Below are 20,113 nucleotides of genomic sequence, written 5' to 3'. Positions count from 1 at the left end.
TACATAGATGATTTGGAGTTGGGGACCAAGGGCAATGTGTCCAAGTTTGCAGACGACACTAAGATAAGTGGGAAAGCAAAATGAGCAGAGGATACTGGAAGTCTGCAGAGGGATTTGGATAGGCTAAGTGAATGGGCTAGGGTCTGGCAGATGGAATACAATGTTGACAAATGTGAGATTATCTATTTTGGTAGGAATAACAGCAAAAGGGATTATTATTTAAATGATAAAATATTAAAACATGCTGCTGTGCAGAGAGGCCTGGGTGTGCTAGTGCATGTGTCGCAAAAAATTGGTTTACAGGTGCAACAGGTGATTAAGAAGGCAAATGGAATTCTGTCCTTCGTTGCTAGAGGGATGGAGTTTAAGACTAGGGAGGTTATGCTGCAATTGTATAACGTGTTAGTGAGGCCACACCTGGAGTATTGTGTTCAGTTTTGGTCTCCTTACTTGAGAAAGGACGTACTGGCACTGGAGGGTGTGCAGAGGAGATTCACTAGGTTAATCCCAGAGCTGAAGGGGTTGGATTACGAGGAGAGGTTGAGTAGACTGGGACTGTACTCGTTGGAATTTAGAAGGATGAGGGGGGATCTTATAGAAACATATAAGATTATGAAGGGAATAGATAGGATAGATGCGGGCAGGTTGTTTCCACTGACGGGTGAAAGCAGAACTAGGGGGCATAGCCTCAAAATAAGGGGAAGTAGATTTAGGAGTGAGTTTAGGAGGAACTTCTTCACCCAAAGGGTTGTGAATCTATGGAATTCCTTGCCCAGTGAAGCAGTAGAGGCTCTTTCATTAAATGTTTTTAAGATAAAGATAGATAGTTTTTTGAAGAATAAAGGGATTAAGGGTTATGGTGTTCGGGCCGGAAAGTGGAGCTGAGTCCACAAAAGATCAGCCATGATCTCATTGAATGGCGGAGCAGGCTCGAGGGGCCAGATGGCCTACTCCTGCTCCTAATTCTTATGTTCTTATGTAAAAGTGTGAGGTGATTCATTTTGGAAGGAATAACAGGAAGACAGAGTACTGGGCTAATTGTAAGATTCTTGGTAGTGGATGAGCAGAGAGATCTCGGTGTCCATGTACATAGAGCCCTGAAAGGTGCCACCCAGGTTGATAGGGTTGTTAAGAAGGCGTACGGTGTTAGCTTTTATTGGCAGAGGGATTGAGTTTCAGAGCCATGAGGTCACGTTGCAGCTGTATAAAACTCTGGTGAGGCCGCATTTGGAGTATTGCGTGCAATTCTGGTCGCCGCATTATAGGAAGGATGTGGAAGCATTGGAAAGGGTGCAGAGGAGACTTTACCGGAATGTTGCCTGGTATGGAGGGAAGATCTTATGAGGGAAGGCTGAGGGACTTGAGGCTGTTTTCGTTAGAGAGAAGAAGGTTAAGAGGTGACTTAATTGAGGCATACAAGATGATCAGAGGATTGGATAGGGTGGACAGTGAGAGCCTTTTTCCTCGGATGGTGATGTCTAGCACGAGGGGACATAGCTTTAAATTGAGGGGAGATAGATATAGGACAGATGTCAGAGGTAGGTTCTTTACTCAGAGAGTAGTAAGGGCGTGGAATGCCCTGCCTGCCACAGTACTGGACTCGCCAACTCTAAGGGGATTCAAATGGTCATTGGATAGACATATGGACGATAAGGGAATAGTGTAGATGGGCTTTCGAGTGGTTTCACAGGTCGGCGCAATATCGAGGGCCGAAGGGCCTGTACTGCGCTGTAATGTTCTATGTTTTATGTTCTCTGTTCAGGCATGTCATGTATAATGCTAGTCCTTTTTAAACAAATATTTTGTTGGCATTTTCGATTTTATATACATTTTGTGTTTGTTATCATACAGTACATGAGATTCTTTTATATCTATTTACATTTTGTCACCATCTGTCTCGGTGCGCTATCCTCTCCCCCCTCACTTCCGCTCCCCCTTTCCCCCTCCCCCCTTCTTTCCTTTGTGTTTTCCGCGGTGTCTGCCTTGTGGGTGGGAGGGTCTTCTGCCCCATCCCTCTGTCTTGTTCTCTTCATTCCCCTCAGGTTCCCTCCTCTCTTCCTCTCCCCCTTCCCCTGGGTTGTTTTTCCTGTCAGTCCTCCTCTATTTTTCTATTTTCTTCCTTTTTCGTTATTGTTATTCTACCCTATCAGGAGAGTTTATGAGATTTCCAGCGTGCAGGATTCATTACTATGTCAATGCTAAGCTCCCTAGGGCCAAATATTCCTTCACATTTAGAATATTCCACTTTCTTTCATCTGCTACGTGTTTAACACACACTAATGTTACTTAAAGGGATTATTTTCTATTCTTGAGGGGGCGGGTTGCAATGAGCCTGAGATTTCATTCAACTGTTGTTAGCAGACAAACGCATTGTACAAGAATGTATTTTTCAGAGTAGATAAAAAAAGTAATTGCTTTCCAGTCATCCTTCCGGCCTTGTCACAATCTGTCAGAGAAAGTGTGTTGTGTCACCTGGGACAGATAATCCAAATGTACAAAAAATAGCCTTTCGAACACCTCTCGTTTTAGTGGAATAAGGGAAAGAAAGGAACTGAGGGATTAAGATGATCCATGTTAATAAGGATATAATACGATGCTCTTGTACAAATGCCTTCTCACATGATTCCCTTAATAGGTTTCATCTTGAACAAGCAATTAACAGCCCGTCACATTCTGATTTTCATTTAAACTGTTGTCTTTTATACAAGCTCTTGGAAACTGATTTTCTCTACATTGCACTGCAGTATATTAGGAGCTGCATTCCGCAAACTGCTAATACATTAACCTTCACATTTGGTTCAATCAAATGACAGTGCATCAATTGTAACAAAGGTCTGGCATGTCATTCTCCCTTCATAAATGCCTTCCTTTTCTCCAGGTCTCCCCAGGCTACACATCACTCCACTCATGTCAAGATCACGATCTGCATTATCTGAGTTGCTGACTGTCAGGTGAGATATTAAACGAGGCCTCACTTGTCTGGCCAGGTGGATGCAAAATAAAATCCAAAGTACTATTTGAAGAACATATGAATTAGGGACAAGAGTGGGCCACTCGGCCTCACGAGCCTTGTCCGCCATTCATTAAGATCATGGCTGATCTGATTGTAACCTCAATTCCACATTCCTGCCTACCCCCGATAACCTTTCACCCCATTGCTAATCAAGAATCTATCTAACTCTGCCTTAATAATATTTAAAGATTCTGCTTCCACTGCATTTTGAGGAAGAAAGTTCCAGAGACTCAAGACCCTCCGAGAGAAAACAAAGTCTCCTAATCTCTGTCTTCAATGAGCAAACCCTCTTATATTTAAACAGTGACCTCTAGTTCTAGAATCTCCGACAAGAGGAAACATCCGTTCCACATCCACTCTGTCAATGCCCCTCAGGATCTTTTTTGTTAAATTAAAGTGCCCAATTCTTTTTTTTTCCAATTAAGGGGTAATTTAGCATGGCCAATTGACCTACCCGGCACATCTTTGGGTTGTGGGGTTGAGAACCACGCAGACATGGGGAGAGTGTGCAAACTCCACATGGACAATGACCCGGGGCCGCAATCGAGCCCGGGTCCTCTGCGGCGTGAGGCAGCAGTGCTAACCATTGCGCCACCGTGCCCACATCTCAGGATCTTAAACGTTTCGATCAAGGGAGCTTACCCAAAGTACTGGACAACATTCTTTCCTCAGCCAACATCACCAAAACAAATTAACTAACTGTTTATTTAATTGTGGGACATGCTATTTGCCTATTTCCTGTCATGTTAGCTGATCTCACAACAGTGAATATACTTAGAAACAATCCATTGATACAAAGTCCTCTTAATAAGCCTAAGAATGTGGATTTTTAATGGCATGAGTCGTTTTAATTATCGCAAAATAACCTCTTTGATCTAAAATTTAATTTTACCTTTGTTCTCATTCCTTCAGATTTTAAATATTGTTAAAGATTTAACAGAATTAAAAATGTAAATATTTTTATTAGTTATCTCTCTGTATTTTCTAGCACTCACTTAATTCCATCATTATGCTCTTCAATTTATTTTGTTTTTGTCCATGATTTTACAACGATATTCTAATTTATACTCCATAGTTTGGCTTCTGGTGCGTGAAAATATGTCGCATCACTGGCACCTGTGCTATGGATGCCCCAAACTCTAAAAGTGCCACCCAGAATGCTTCAAGCCACTTGGACCCAGCACATACATGGCCTGACCAAAAGGGGACTCGCGCAGGTATGCCATGCGTGCGCAGGAAGGGTGCAGAGTGGGTGGCACATAATGGCAAACAAAGTCTCGGGCCAGGTTTTTCCAGTCCCGTCATGCCGGGATCCACTACAGGATGTTTGGCGGCCCAACCAAATGTCCATTGACTTTCGACGGGACCGGATGAACCCAGTGCAGGGCAGGGCTGGAAAATCCAGTCCTAATTCTGATTTTGGTCATTTTTGGACCTCACAAGTTTTGTTAGCACATTCATGTACTCATTTCTAGCTGTTTAACTGCATGAGGGACACCCCCTCCCCCAGAACTATTAAAAGTGATCACCATGGGACTGGTGAGGTGCTTTTGATTTTTCTTTCCTGGCACACAATTAGTGGAAGTACTCTGCTGATTGTTAGTTCTTTAAAATGTTTCTTCATGGGATGAGGGTGTCGCTAATTGGCTTTGAACGGAGTGGCTTGCGAGGCCATTTCAGAGGGCTGTGGCCAGGGGTGCGTGGGTTGGGCATGTCGGATGGCAGGGGATGTGGGGGAGGGGGAGCAATGGAGGAATGGACCGTCCTGGGGTGGAGGACACCGCTGGTTGTCCGTCTCACACCTTTTCCAATTCCTTCCAGATATTACACGGGATGGATGGTATTTTGGACCCCATGGAGGCTGCCCTCGTGGTGCTGCTGGCAGGCCAGGTGGTCAGATGCCAGAGAAGGCAGGGGAAGCAACGTCGACAGAGACTCAAGGCGGCGGCCCATGTGCAAGGTCTAGCCACACCCTAAGGACTGGGCTGTCCATCAGGCCAGGGAGGAACCCAGAGGAAGGGGCCGGCGACAGCCCAAGGTGTACAGGTGTCGTTGGACTTTCGAGCAGATGACGGGCAGGTAGCATGGTGTCGACGACCTTGGCAATGCTCCACAGTGACTGGTCCATGCTCAGGGGTGCCTCGGAAATGCCCACCTGCAACTGGGCACCTCCCCAAACGACCGGGACATGCACTGGAGCACCTTGGTAATGTCCACCTGTGACTGGGACATCTCTGTCGTGTCTTGGCAATACCCTCCTGAGACTGGGACATGCTCCTTCTGGACTGGGGCATATCCCCCAGAAACTGTGACATACATTCAAGGCGCTCAGCCATAGACTTCACTGACTGCGGTCGCCACCCTAGCAGTGTTGGCCTCGTGAGGAGCCGGAGGTGGCAGGCAGGGCGGTACCAATCCACCCACGCAGCCTGGTGGAGGTCATTGATCTTCTTGCAGCACTGGGTGCTCCTGATGATGTTCCCCGAGCTGACTGTCGCTGTCACTTCCTCCCAGGAGGCACTGGCTGCCCTGTGGCTGACCCTCCGAGCCTCCCAGGTGAACAGGGTATCCCATCTGGTCTTGACCGTGTCTGATAATTTGGCCCGATCGACATCCCCGAATCATGGGGCTGGTCTCCTCAGTGGCATGACTGCGAGCTGTGTGGGGTTTCTCTGCAGGATTAGTTTAAGTGCTGCTCCCCTTTATTGGCGGAGAGCAGGTGTGCATGGACACAGCAAACCAGCCAGTGGGACTATCATTTGCGGCGTGAAACCCGTGTGGCCTCGTTAAGTGGACTAATTAACGTTTGATACCGGTGATATCCTCGCCAGGTCAAGCGTCGGGAAGCTCGTGGCAGTTCCTGCTCGCTACTACACTTCGAAACATTTCCATTAAATTGCGCCCTATGTGCTAGCCATTTGCTTAGCCAGGTCCCCTGTTCAACATGCAGCAGCTCACAGCAGCTTTCACATTGGGCTGCACGCTACAATGGTGCCAATGAGTAGGCAGCATAAACTTTGCATGTTGCCTGCCTCTATTAGACCAGGTGTGAGGTAATCACACAACACGTTCCCCGTGCCTGATATAAGATCTAATCAAATTGTTCCTCCAATGTGTCTCAATCTGATTGGTTGAAGAAATGTACTTCTTGCTTGCCCTGCGCACACATACCACAGATCCCCTGTAGATGGTGCCAAACTCTAACTGATCTCAAGGAACCAAAACTCACTGCTCAAAAACCCACACCAGGGCCGGGAATCTCCGTTGCGTCTCTGCCCCGCTAGCGCTGCTATCGAGGACGGAGAATTAGCTCAGCCGAATCTTCCATTCACTGCAGTGGGACCAGAGAATTCCGCTGCTTTAACGGACGGAGAATCCTGCCCAAGCTTATGGGCAGCTAAAAACATTGAGAACACCAAAGGGCTGTTCCTTCACCACTGACCTGTTCCAGTGGCTTCTCCCATAAAATAGTAGACCTCAAAATTGGAAGATACCACAATATAAATACAGAAAATGCTAAACCTTCTCGGCAGGTCAGGCAGTATCAGTGGAAAGTTGAAAGTAAATGGCTCTACAAATTTTCCTGCCTGTCCCGCCTGTGACGATGCCCTACGGTGGCGGTTTTGGAAAGTCTCGGCCAATGTTTCAGGTTGATCATGTCCCTCCATCAGGACTGAGGAAAAGGATGACACCATGCCTGGCAAGGGATTTTACTCAAACCTGAACACTGAAAGGGTAAGATAGAAAAAGACCAATGTCCACCTAGTTCATCTTCTGCACCCTGGCAGTGGTATAATACAAAAATAATGCAGGTGTTGACTGATAGAATCATAGAATCCCTACAGTGCAGAAAGAAGGCCATTCAGCCCATCAAATCTACACCGATGCTCCAAAAGAGCACGCTACCTAGGCCCACTATTCCTGTGACCCAGTAACCCCACCTAATCGTTTTTGGACACGAAGGGCCAATTTAGTATGACAAACCTACCTAACCTGCACATCTTCGGACTGTGGGATGAAACCGGAGCACCTGGAGGAAACCAAGCAAACACTGGGAGAAAGTGCAAACTCCACACAGAGTCTCCCAAGGCTGGAATTGAAATCAGGGGCGAAATTCTCCATTATCGGCGGAATGTCCACCGATCGGCGCAGAAAACAACGCAAATCCGACTTGCGTCATGTCGGAAAAATGGCTCGAACGTCTCCGGCCCGAAATGGGCTAGCAGCGACGTAACGGGATCCGCGCTTGCGCAGTGGTTCACGCCGTGCAGCGTCATACGCGCCGCACGGCGTGACGGCTCATAAGGCCGCGCTGCTCCCCCCCACCCGACCGGAACACCCGACTGGATGGCTGGCCGCTGCTCAGCCCCGAGGTTCGAGTCACGGGGTGTGGAGGCGCTCCTGGACGCGGTGGAGCAGAGGAGGGACGCCCTGTATCCCGGGCACGGCCGCAGAGTTGCCCCACGCCACAGCCGGCGTCTGTGGAGGGAAGTGGCAGAGGCCGTCACCGCTGCGGCCCTGACACCACGGACAGGCACCCAGTGCCACAAGAAAGTGAACAACCTCGTCAGAGCAGGCAGGGTGAGCCTCCCCCATATCCCCCCTCCCCCATATCCCCCCTCCCCATATCCCTCCTCCCCATATCCCCCTTCCCCCATATCGCCCCTTCCCCCATATCCCCCCTCCCCCATAACCCTCCTCCCCATATCCCCCCTCCCCCATATCCCCCCTCCCCATATCCCCCCTTCCCCCATATACCCCCTTCCCCAATATCCCCCATATCCCCCCTCCCCATATCCCCCCTCCCCATATCCCCCCTTCGCCCATATCCCCCATATCCCCCCTCCCCCATATCCCCCATATCCCCCCTCGCCCATATCCCCCCCTCCCCCATATCCCCCATATCCCCAAGTGAATCCAGCCCTAATCTTAACCTCTGCAATGCACGCGCAACCAATGGCGTGCATTCATATACCTGCCTAACAGTGTTGCCTTTTACCCCTGGCACCCCCCCCCCCCGACAGGATAAGCGCGCACACAACAATAGGGAGCATGTGAGGACTGGAGGAGGCCCCGCTGATGAGAGGCCACTGACCGAACACGAGGAAAGGGCCCTGGAACTGGCTGGCGGACCTGACGACCGGGAGGTTGCTGATGCAGAGGTCGGGGGCGTAGTAGCAAGTGAGCCACCGACAGCCCGTCCCCATATCCCCCCTCCCCTATATCCCCCTCCCCCATATCACCTGATCACTGCCTGATGTCTAACCATGCATGCTTCATTGTGTATCGCAGGACCAAACGTCCAGGCACCCATCCCCGCAGATGCAGACCGCCCGCAGGATGCCCCTCGGAGGCCACGGGAGACGGAGAGACACGGACCCTCCAGCATGCGACGCCCGCAGGATGCCCCTCGCACACCACGGGAGACGGAGAGACACGGACCCTCCAGCATGCGACGCCCGCAGGATGCCCCTCGGAGGCCACGGGAGACGGAGAGACCCGGACCCTCCAGCATGCGACCCCCGCAGGATGCCCCTCGCACACCACGGGAGACGGAGAGACACGGACCCTCCAGCATGCGACGCCCGCAGGATGCCCCTCGGAGGCCACGGGAGATGGAGAGACCCGGACCCTCCAGCATGCGACGCCTGCAGGATGCCTCTCGCACACCACGGGAGACGGAGAGACCTGGAGAAACAGGGAGACGACACCCCCGTCACGTGCGGGAGTGACCACCCAGCGACGAGGGGGGCAGCCACAGGCCCCCATCACATCCGAGCCAGGACACCACTACCCAGGACACCACTACCCAGGACACCACTACCCGGGACACCACTACCCGGGACAGCACTGCCCAGGACACCCTTACCCGGGACAGCACTACCCAGGAAGACGAAATACCGGACAGTGACACAGAGTGGATGGGTGGAGACGAACCCCCACCCCAAAGTGCCATGGACTCAGAGTGGGACGAAGAGCACGACACAACGCCACTGCTGTCACCAACACCCTCCACCATCGCAGAAACACTCACCTCGGTTGGGCACTTTAGTGGTGAGACGTCTGGTACACTCGCTGGTGCGCACAACACAGCCGTCCCGGTACAGCAGGTGGAGGTAGGAGCAGCAGAGGGGCCGGGCGGTCGGAGGGCAGCCCAGCCCAAACGAACATCTGCCGCCCAGATGGATCCCGGGTTCCTGGAGTTACCACACCCACACATAGATCCGATGCAACAACCGACCCGGAGACGAGCGAAGAGGGGGACGGGCGGCTTGCGGCGGCTGCAGTCGCAGGTGGAGGAGTCCACCCGCGTCCAGGAGCTGGGAGTGGTGCCGGTCATGCGTGCCACCCAGGCCGACACCACACGGGTGGCGTCCGCGGTGGAGGCAATGGGTGCGACGGTGTCAGACATGGGGAACGGTTTGCGAGGCCTGGGGCTTTCCGTGCAGGCGGCGTCTGTGGCCCAGGACATGGCTGCCCTCTCACAGGAGGCCATGAGCCAGTGCCAGCGCCAGATGGCAGAGGCGCTCAACGCCATAGCCCAGTCTCTGCAGGCCATGGCCCAGTCTCTGCAGGCCATCGCTGAGGGCATCGGCGCAAGTGGCCATGTGCGAGCCGGCGTCGCACTGTCACAGACAGGGTTTGCCAACCCCCTGGGCTCCATGGCTGCAAACCTGCAGACCCCTGTCGATACCAGCACGGGCCTCCAGGACTGGCAGCGCCAGATGTCGGGGGGGCGTCGGATGGCCAGTCCGTTCGCATCCCCCACCCATGTAGAGGCCTGGGGGCCATCGGGCACTCCGAGGGAGGAGGAGGTGGTGTGGTCCGTCCCTGTTCCCCCTGTAGGGGAGGTCCCGGTACACCGCGACACCTCGGACTCCCCCCTTCCGTCCCAGGTGCATCGGGTGGGCAACGGGCAGGACAGGCTGGCAGCTCGCCATCCCAGTCGCCCGGGCCGCAGCCTGGCCCATCTAGGCCAGGACGCCCCAGGAATCGGCCGCCAAAGGGATCCAGTGTCAGAGGGCAGGAATCACAGGAGTCCACCTCCAGTTCTGCTGTACCGTCTGGGGAACCACGTCGACGTAGTCAAAGGGCCCGTAAGGCCAAACAATTAGACACTGAGTAAGTTGGCACGGGTGCAGGGCACAGATGAGTTTTAGGGGCTAGGGCACGTGCATGAACTCCTTTGGTTATTAAAGTCAATGTTACACCTACAGAAGCTGCCTTTGTGCTCTGTCCAAAGCGTGCGGGGGTGTCATGTACGTTGAGCGCAAGTGTGTGTGTGAGGGGTGGTCTTACCTCAGCCCCAGGTGAGTCTGCCCCCTTCCCCCTGGGCCGCCATTAACATCCCCCGGGCAAAAGACGGGATCGTGCGCTGCAGTGTCACAGCCGCATGCTGGGATGGTCCGGGTGGATGGTGGTACTGCGGCCATGGGTCAGACATAGTCCAACGATGTGGAGCCAGGAGCTCACCGCAGGGCGGGTTGTCATCATCCTCCATGGCCTGCAATAGACACGCGTCCACCCGCAACTGTGTGAGCCCGGCCCGTTGTGCCGCAGGTGGATCGGCAATGGGGGGGGGTGGTGTGCATGCGGGTGGGGTGGGTGGGGTTGGGGTGGGGGGTGAGGTGCTGGGTGGGTGGATGGGTGGGGGGTGTGGGTGGTCGGCTGTTGCCATGGTGTGCGGTCTATGGCCATACTACCCGATGTGTATCGCAGGACCAAACGTCCAGGCACCCATCCCCGCAGATGCAGACCGCCCGCAGGATGCCCCTCGGAGGCCACGGGAGACGGAGAGACACGGACCCTCCAGCATGCGACGCCCGCAGGATGCCCCTCGGAGGCCACGGGAGACGGAGAGACCCGGACCCTCCAGCATGCGACCCCCGCAGGATGCCCCTCGCACACCACGGGAGACGGAGAGACACGGACCCTCCAGCATGCGACGCCCGCAGGATGCCCCTCGGAGGCCACGGGAGATGGAGAGACCCGGACCCTCCAGCATGCGGCGCCCGCAGGATGCCCCTCGCACACCACGGGAGACGGAGAGACCTGGAGAAACAGGGAGACGACACCCCCGTCACGTGCGGGAGTGACCACCCAGCGACGAGGGGGGCAGCCACAGGCCCCCATCACATCCGAGCCAGGACACCACTACCCAGGACACCACTACCCAGGACACCACTACCCGGGACACCACTACCCGGGACAGCACTGCCCAGGACACCCTTACCCGGGACAGCACTACCCAGGAAGACGAAATACCGGACAGTGACACAGAGTGGATGGGTGGAGACGAACCCCCACCCCAAAGTGCCATGGACTCAGAGTGGGACGAAGAGCACGACACAATGCCACTGCTGTCACCAACACCCTCCACCATCGCAGAAACACTCACCTCGGTTGGGCACTTTAGTGGTGAGACGTCTGGTACACTCGCTGGTGCGCACAACACAGCCGTCCCGGTACAGCAGGTGGAGGTAGGAGCAGCAGAGGGGCCGGGCGGTCGGAGGGCAGCCCAGCCCAAACGAACATCTGCCGCCCAGATGGATCCCGGGTTCCTGGAGTTACCACACCCACACATAGATCCGATGCAACAACCGACCCGGAGACGAGCGAAGAGGGGGACGGGCGGCTTGCGGCGGCTGCAGTCGCAGGTGGAGGAGTCCACCCGCGTCCAGGAGCTGGGAGTGGTGCCGGTCATGCGTGCCACCCAGGCCGACACCACACGGGTGGCGTCCGCGGTGGAGGCAATGGGTGCGACGGTGTCAGACATGGGGAACGGTTTGCGAGGCCTGGGGCTTTCCGTGCAGGCGGCGTCTGTGGCCCAGGACATGGCTGCCCTCTCACAGGAGGCCATGAGCCAGTGCCAGCGCCAGATGGCAGAGGCGCTCAACGCCATAGCCCAGTCTCTGCAGGCCATGGCCCAGTCTCAGCAGGCCATGGCCCAGTCTCTGCAGGCCATCGCTGAGGGCATCGGCGCAAGTGGCCATGTGCGAGCCGGCGTCGCACTGTCACAGACAGGGTTTGCCAACCCCCTGGGCTCCATGGCTGCAAACCTGCAGACCCCTGTCGATACCAGCACGGGCCTCCAGGACTGGCAGCGCCAGATGTCGGGGGGGCGTCGGATGGCCAGTCCGTTCGCATCCCCCACCCATGTAGAGGCCTGGGGGCCATCGGGCACTCCGAGGGAGGAGGAGGTGGTGTGGTCCGTCCCTGCTCCCCCTGTAGGGGAGGTCCCGGTACACCGCGACACCTCGGACTCCCCCCTTCCGTCCCAGGTGCATCGGGTGGGCAACGGGCAGGACAGGCTGGCAGCTCGCCATCCCAGTCGCCCGGGCCGCAGCCTGGCCCATCTAGGCCAGGACGCCTCAGGAAACGGCCGCCAAAGGGATCCAGTGTCAGAGGGCAGGAATCACAGGAGTCCACCTCCAGTTCTGCTGTACCGTCTGGGGAACCACGTCGACGTAGTCAAAGGGCCCGTAAGGCCAAACAATTAGACACTGAGTAAGTTGGCACGGGTGCAGGGCACAGATGAGTTTTAGGGGCTAGGGCACGTGCATGAACTCCTTTGGTTATTAAAGTCAATGTTACACCTACAGAAGCTGCCTTTGTGCTCTGTCCAAAGCGTGCGGGGGTGTCATGTACGTTGAGCGCAAGTGTGTGTGTGAGGGGTGGTCTTACCTCAGCCGCAGGTGAGTCTGCCCCCTTCCCCCTGGGCCGCCATTAACATCCCCCGGGCAAGAGACGGGATCGTGCGCTGCAGTGTCACAGCCGCATGCTGGGATGGTCCGGGTGGATGGTGGTACTGTGGCCATGGGTCAGACATAGTCCAACGATGTGGAGCCAGGAGCTCACCGCAGGGCGGGTTGTCATCATCCTCCATGGCCTGCAATAGACACGCGTCCACCCGCAACTGTGTGAGCCCGGCCCGTTGTGCCGCAGGTGGATCGGCAATGGGGGGGGGTGGTGTGCATGCGGGTGGGGTGGGTGGGGTTGGGGAGGGGGGTGAGGTACTGGGTGGGTGGATGGGTGGGGGGTGTGGGTGGTCGGCTGTTGCCATGGTGTGCGGTCTATGGCCATACTACCCGATTCCCACGCCCATCTAGTCAGTGAAGCGGGCGGCTATCAGTCTGTCCCGTGCCCGCTGGGCCAGCCGGTAACGGTGGACAGCCACCCGCCTGTGTCTGCCCTGACCATTACCCCCATCCCCCTCATCTGGGGAGGACTGCGCCTCTTCCTGCTGCTCCTCCACTCCGCCCTCCTCTGCCTGCGGCACATCGCCCCTCTGCTGGGCTATGTTGTGCAGGACGCAGCACACCACAATGATGCGGCCGACCCTATCTGACTGATACTGGAGTGCGCCCCCAGAGAGGTCCAGGCACCTGAAACGCATCTTCAGCACGCCAAAGCACCTCTCTATCACTCCCCTTGTCACTACATGGGCATCATTGTAGCGGTTCTCCGCCTCATTGCGTGGCCTCCGTATAGGCGTCATCAGCCACGATCGCAATGGGTAGCCCCTGTCGCCCAGCAACCAGCCCCTCAGCCGGGGATGGCGTCCCTCGTACATGCTGGGGATGGATGACCGCGACAACACGTATGAGTCGTGTACACTGCCTGGGTAACGGGCGCAGACGTGCAGGATCATCATGCGGTGGTCGCAGACCACCTGTATGTTCATCGAATAGGTCCCCTCCTATTGGTGAACACGGCCCTGTTATCTGCAGGTGGCCGCATGGCGACGTGCATCCCATCGATCGCTCCCTGGACCATGGGGAACCCGGCCACAGCAGAGAAGCCCACGGCCCGGGCATCTTGGCTGGCTCGGTCCACGGGGAAGCGAATGTAGCGGTGCGCCATGGCATATAATGGCATAGTGTAGGTTAGATGGCTTTTGTTTCGTTGCAACATCGTGGGCCGAAGGGCCTGTACTGCGCTGTATTGTTCTATGTTCTATGTTCTATATAGGGCATCTATACCCCCCCAACCTCCAACCCGGCACAGACCCCAACCTCCTCCCTGGCACGGGACCCCCCATCCCCCTCCCCGGCATGGACCCCCCCCCATCCCCCTCCCCGGCACGGACCCCCCCCAACCTCCACCCCGGCACGGACCCCCCCCCCCCCCCCAACCTCCACCCCGGCACGGTCCCCAACCTCCTCCCCGGAACGAACCCCCCATCCCCCTCCCCGACACGGACCCCCCCATCCCCCTCCCCGGCATGGACCCCCCCCCCCCCCAACCTCCACCCCGGCACGGACCCCCCCCAACCTCCACCCCGGCACGGACCCCAACCTCCTCCCCGGAACGGACCCCCCATCCCCCTCCCCGGCACAGACCCCCCCATCCCCCTCCCCGGCATGGACCCCCCTCCCGGCACTCCCCCGGAGCCCAGCCCACTCTAACCACCACCACCACACCCCCCCCCCCCCCCCGCCGCACACACACACACACAACCCGAGACACACCTCTCCTCACGCATTCAGGCTGCGGCCACGCCATCGCCTGCCCAGAGCCAACCCCCCAGGCCGTCACTCACCTCCACGCTGGTCGGCGTGAACCTGAAGCACAGGGTCACGCCGATGAAAAGGAGGTTTAATTTACGTCGACGTGAACGGTCATCACGTCGTCGGGACTTCGGCCCATCCGGAAGGGAGAATATCGGCAGGCCGAAAATCGGCTGCCTTGCGCAGACCCGTGCCATTCTCCGACGGCAGCGGCGACATTAACGCCCCGCCGACTTTTCTCCCTTCGGAGACTTCGGCAACCGGCGGGGGCGGGATTCACGGCGGCCAACGGCCATTCTCCGACCCTCTGGGGGGTCAGAGAATGACTCCCCAGGCCCCTGGCGCTGTGAGGCAGCAGTGCTAACCCACTGTGGCACCATGCCGCCCCTAATCATAACAATCAATCTCTATGAGCTGGACTTGCGGCAGACCCAAACTTGGCATGGGAAATATGCACTGTGATGGGCTTTGGGAACCATTAACCCGAAGTCATTCGCTGATTCCATGTCTCAAACTACTCATATACTGCATTCCATTATCTTTTTTCCGACAGTCTAATTTGCATGTCAATGAATCCATTAACTTCCAAGGGAGGCTCTTCCACATATTTACCACTTGTTCACTGAAATAATGAGATGTCGTTTAGAGATGTAATTAGCCAAAAATCAGGAGGACCACAAATCAGGTACTTAATTCTGCTCCTGATCCTGCTACCTGTCCAGGGGGACTCTCCACCAATAGTGCATATATATGAAATACATAAAGGTGTGTGAAGATGCTATTTACAGTATCCTGTAGCCTTTCCAATAATTGTGAAACCTTAAAACTAAAATACCATGACAGCCAAGTGCCAATAATATTCAATTAATGCTACTGGAGGTCTTGGACCATCAATAATTACAGCCACTGGGCGAGATTCTCCGTTGGCTGATGCTGAAATCATGAAATGCGATTTGGCGGAGAATAGGTTCCGATGCGCCTGCCGATTTGACGCCAAATCTCAATTCTCCGTCACCTTGACAGCGACGTCAATGTGGCCCGGAACGCACGTACAGTACACCCGTTTGCATGTCATTAGTGGGCCCGATGTGGTATTCTCCGAGGCCTCCGCAATGCTCCCCCTCCGATGGGCCGAGTTCCCGATGGCGCTGTTCACTTGTGCTTTTAAAAATCGTGAAACCGGTGTCGTGGGTGCTGAGGGAGAGAGAGGAGGGATGGAAAGAGGCCAACATTGCCATAGTTTGCTGAAAGTTGTGCCGCTGGCTGGGGTGCTCCTGTCAGGGGCGGGGGAGTAGCATGCGGTGGCCAGGAGGTGGGCTGTAGAGCCGGGGTGGACGGGCACGGAACACCATTGCCGCAACCGGCAAGGCAGCCATGCAGCTGCGCACACTGCTAACAGCACAGGGCTAAAGAGCTGGCTTTGAAAGCAGACCAAGGCAGGCCAGCAGCACGGTTCAATTCCCGTACCAGCCTCCCCGAACAGGTGCTGGAATGTGGCGACTAGGGGCTTTTCACAGTAACTTCATTTGAAGCCTACTTGTGACAATAAGCGATTTTCATTTCATTTCATTTCATATGCAGCTGCAGCTTGTCAGCTTCCCGAGTGTCAATCACGGACCCGGCAAATCCCGCACCGTTTTTCACTGGAATCGATTGTGTTCCACATGGCGATGGTGCTAGCCCCTCCGCAGTCGCTGAATTGATCCAGGTTCGGCGCCGAGCTTGCTATCGTGAAAGTCCACAAATTCTGCGCCGGCATCAGAAACGGAGAATCCTGCCCACTATTTTTGGGATCAGATATATTTCAGTGAGACAATATAAAAACAAATGGGTTCTCTTAATCTCCCAACGCTGAAACCCTGTAAAATTGGTGAATATTACCATTGTATGAAATTTATCTGGAGTTTCCACTGATTCATAAAATTGAGCGGAATCTTCCCTTCAATGCGTAGAGTGCTGGCTGAGGCAGGGCGTGTAGCTCTCCAGCTGCACAGTCATGTATTTTCTCCAGATTCTAGTGTACTCTGTGCAAAGAAAATCTGGGGGCATGGTTTTCACCATCATGGTGGCAAGCCGGGGCCTGATAAAGCTGACAATGCCAGCTCCCCAGAGATTGCTGCGCCATCTTTAAAGGACAGTCAGAGCTGCATTAAAAATGAACTCCTGGGAGCCACGTGATATGAGTGCAGGAGATGCTGCATTTTCACGAGCTCTGGCTCTGCTTGTCTTTTAATCCTTCGTTTCATCCCGGTGCACATCTCATATTTTGTGGGGGGGGCCTACATGGCTTGGGTTTTGTCCCTGGATTGAAGTGTTTGGCAAGGAAGAGCCGAGGAAAAAGGGTTAAAATCCTTGTTTGTTGGTGGCGGTCAGAGGGGGCTGCGGTGGGGCCCAGCTTACAGTGGCGTAGTTGCTGCTGAGCGGGATCTCGCCTTGGCACTGCTCTGTGCATATGATGATGGCCGCCATCGAGAATGTTGCCTTGGCTGAGGATCTCAGCTCTACTGTACAGGTCGTTAGAGCTCACTTTGAAGAATCGCGGGGTACCTTTAGGAAGCGCATGAGAAGGTTCTTGCATTCGAAGAGCACTTACCCTGATAAAGGGCCACCTTTGTATCATCGAGACCCGACTGCATGATATGTTGTCTATCCTAACACGATCAGGAGATGGGGACCAGGAGATGGGGCAGGGGGGTGTCCCTCAGCCCGGTCCCTGACGACAGTTTGGAGGCGAGTTCCCACGGAGTTCAAAAATTGGCTGCCATGTTGTGGTATTCTTGATCTGGAGGCTTGGTCCATTAGATTTGATGAAACACAACATACCCTGTCTTCGAGGCCTGGGGTTGGCTGGGTACAATGATCACTGGTCCTATATCGTCCTATACGCGATGCTTGCCATGAGGGGTTAGAAATGGCCCAGTGGGTCGAGTCATTTTCCCCCGTCGGGACATAGGCTGTGGGCCGCCTGGGCGTCGGAGAGATAGCATAGTAAATGTGATGGTGTCTTGTGCTCCTATCGCTGGAATTCTTGAGAGATCCTGAAGTGTGCTCATTGATTCTGCTTCATCCTTTGCCTTCTCATGCGATGTGGAAGATGTCTTTATCCTGCAATCTACCCTGCGGTTTTCTGTTATCCTGAATGTTACTCCTCTGTAGATCATGCTGTTGATAATTTGTTGCTGTCTTTCTTCCGGCAGGTGGGTGCAAAATGTGAGCACGATGGCCTGTGTCATTGATTATCCTGTTCTAGCAAAATCATACTGAGTCAATTATGGGACTCCAGTTGTGCCGGGGATAAAAGAATCAGCCCTTCCACCCAGAGCGTCCAATTGTTGGGTGTATTGATGGCTCTTTTTATTCCCAGGCTGTGACCGCTCCCTTGGCTGGGGCTGGAGTCATTTTCCTCTTTATATTAGTATGTGTGGGACTGGTGCATTGTCCTGGTTGGGGTTGGAAAGGTACAAGCTCAGTTGGGGTGCAGGTTTTGGTGTGTGATAGATTTCCTGAGGGTGTTAGTTCCTTATACATCGGTTAGAGCTGGGCTAGGCTAGGCCCGGTCTGTGGCTATTACCTGTTGCCCTTAGGGGCCTGGGATGTCCCTCTTTGAGGGTGATTGCAGGGGCATCCTGGGAAGCTGGGTTTTGCTTCTCTGAGGCATGGGGGCCTGCGGATAGGCTGGGTTCTGTGGCTTAGTGGATATCCTGCTACCAAGCTAACAGGGGTGGGATGGCTTTGTGTTGATTCAGAGGCCTGTTCTCCTCTTCATTGGTGGGAGCATGGCGGATGCCAGCGGGTCTGGGTCGGCACCTGATGCGCCGGTTTAGCTCAGTGGGCTAGACAGCTGGTTTATAATGCAGAACAAGGCCAGCAACGCAGGTTCAATTCCCGTACTGGCGTACCTGAACAGGCGCCGGAATGTGGCGACTTTTCACAATAACTTCATACTTGTGACAGTAAAAGATTATTATTATTATCTTTTGTTGTCAGGTGGATTAGTTCTTACTTCCTGCGTTTCTCCATTGGGAGCCCTGAAGGTTTGATATCAAAGGATTATTTCTGGTAGGTTTATCTCTTTCCTTTCCTTGGGAGACCCTAAGGCTCAATTATAATCCAAACATATTGTTGCCTGTCCTCTTCAATTATATCGATGACTTTGATTCTGCTCTAGGCCTTTATTGGGTTTAGTTGGAATTGTGTGACATGTATATAACTCCCCTTAGTACTGGGATTTCCGTGTATTTCATCTTGTTCTTGTAAAGGTGGGTATGACAAATCTCTTCTTGGCTCCTACTTGGGTGCAGATGGGTCTGGTATCCGGAAAGAGAAAGTAGTGATGGGCGGTTAGTGCCATTGGCATTTCTGGAGTTGAGGGGGATGTACGTTGCTGCCCGTCCAATGATGGTGCAGGAAGTTTATCCTGATTTCTCTTGATGATTACGGGCTTATTGTTTTGGATGAATTTTTACGGGATGTGGCCAGCATTTGTTGCCCTTCCTTAATTGCCCTTGAGAAGGTGGTGTGTGGTGTTCATACACCCACTGTGCTATTAGGGAGGGAGCTCCAGGATTTTGACCCAGTGGCAATGAAGGAACGGCAATGTATTTCCAAGTCAGGGTGGTGAGTGACTTGGAGAGGAACTTCCAAGTTGGGGTGTTCCCACGTATCAACTGTCCATGATTTTTTAGATGGTAGTGGCCGTGGGTTTAGAACATGCTGCCTAAGGAGCCTTGGTGAGTTACTGCAGTGCACCTTGTAGATGGTACACACGGCTGCTACTGTATGTCAGTGGTGGAGGGAGTGAATGTTTGTGGAAGGGATGCCAATCAAGCAGGTTGCTTAGTCCTGGATGGTGTCAAGCTTCTTGAGTGTTGTTTGTGTTGCATTCATCCAGGCAAGTGGGGAGTATTCCATTACATTCCTGACCTGGGCCTTATAGGTGGTGGGCAGGCTTTGGGGGATCAGGAGGTGAATTACTCGCCACAGGATTCCTAGCCTTTGACCTGCTCTGATAGCCACAGTATTAATACGGCACGTCCAGTTCAGGTTCTGGTCAATGGTAACCCCCAGGATGTTGATAGTGGGAGATTCATTGTTTATAATGTCAATGAATGCCATGGGGCAATTGTTTGATTTTCTCTCATTGGAGATTGTCATTGCCTGGCACGAATGTTACTTGCCACTTGTGAGGCCAAACCTGGATGTTGTCCAGGTCTTGCTTCATTTGCACATGGACTGTTTCAGTGTCTGAAGAGTCGCAAAGATGCTGAACATTGTGCAGTTATCAGCAAACATCCCTACATCTGACCTTATGTTGGAAGGTCATTGATGAAGCGGCTGAAAATGGTTAGACCTAGGACACTACCTGAGGAACTGCTGCAGCGAAGTCCCAGGACTGAGATGACTGCCCTCCAAAAACCAACACCATCTTGCTTTGTGATAAGTATGACTCCAACCAGTGGAAAGATTTCCCCTGATTTCCATTACTCCAGTTTTGCTAGGGCTCCTTGATGCCATACTCGATCAAATGCTGCCTTGATGTCAAGGGCAGTCACTCTCACCTCACCTCTGGTGTTCAGCTCTTTTGTCCATG

The sequence above is a fragment of the Scyliorhinus torazame genome, chromosome 11 (assembly GCF_047496885.1).
Source record: "Scyliorhinus torazame isolate Kashiwa2021f chromosome 11, sScyTor2.1, whole genome shotgun sequence".
Classification (NCBI taxonomy): Eukaryota; Metazoa; Chordata; class Chondrichthyes; order Carcharhiniformes; family Scyliorhinidae; genus Scyliorhinus; species Scyliorhinus torazame.
Note: the sequence above shows the minus strand (reverse complement) of the source record.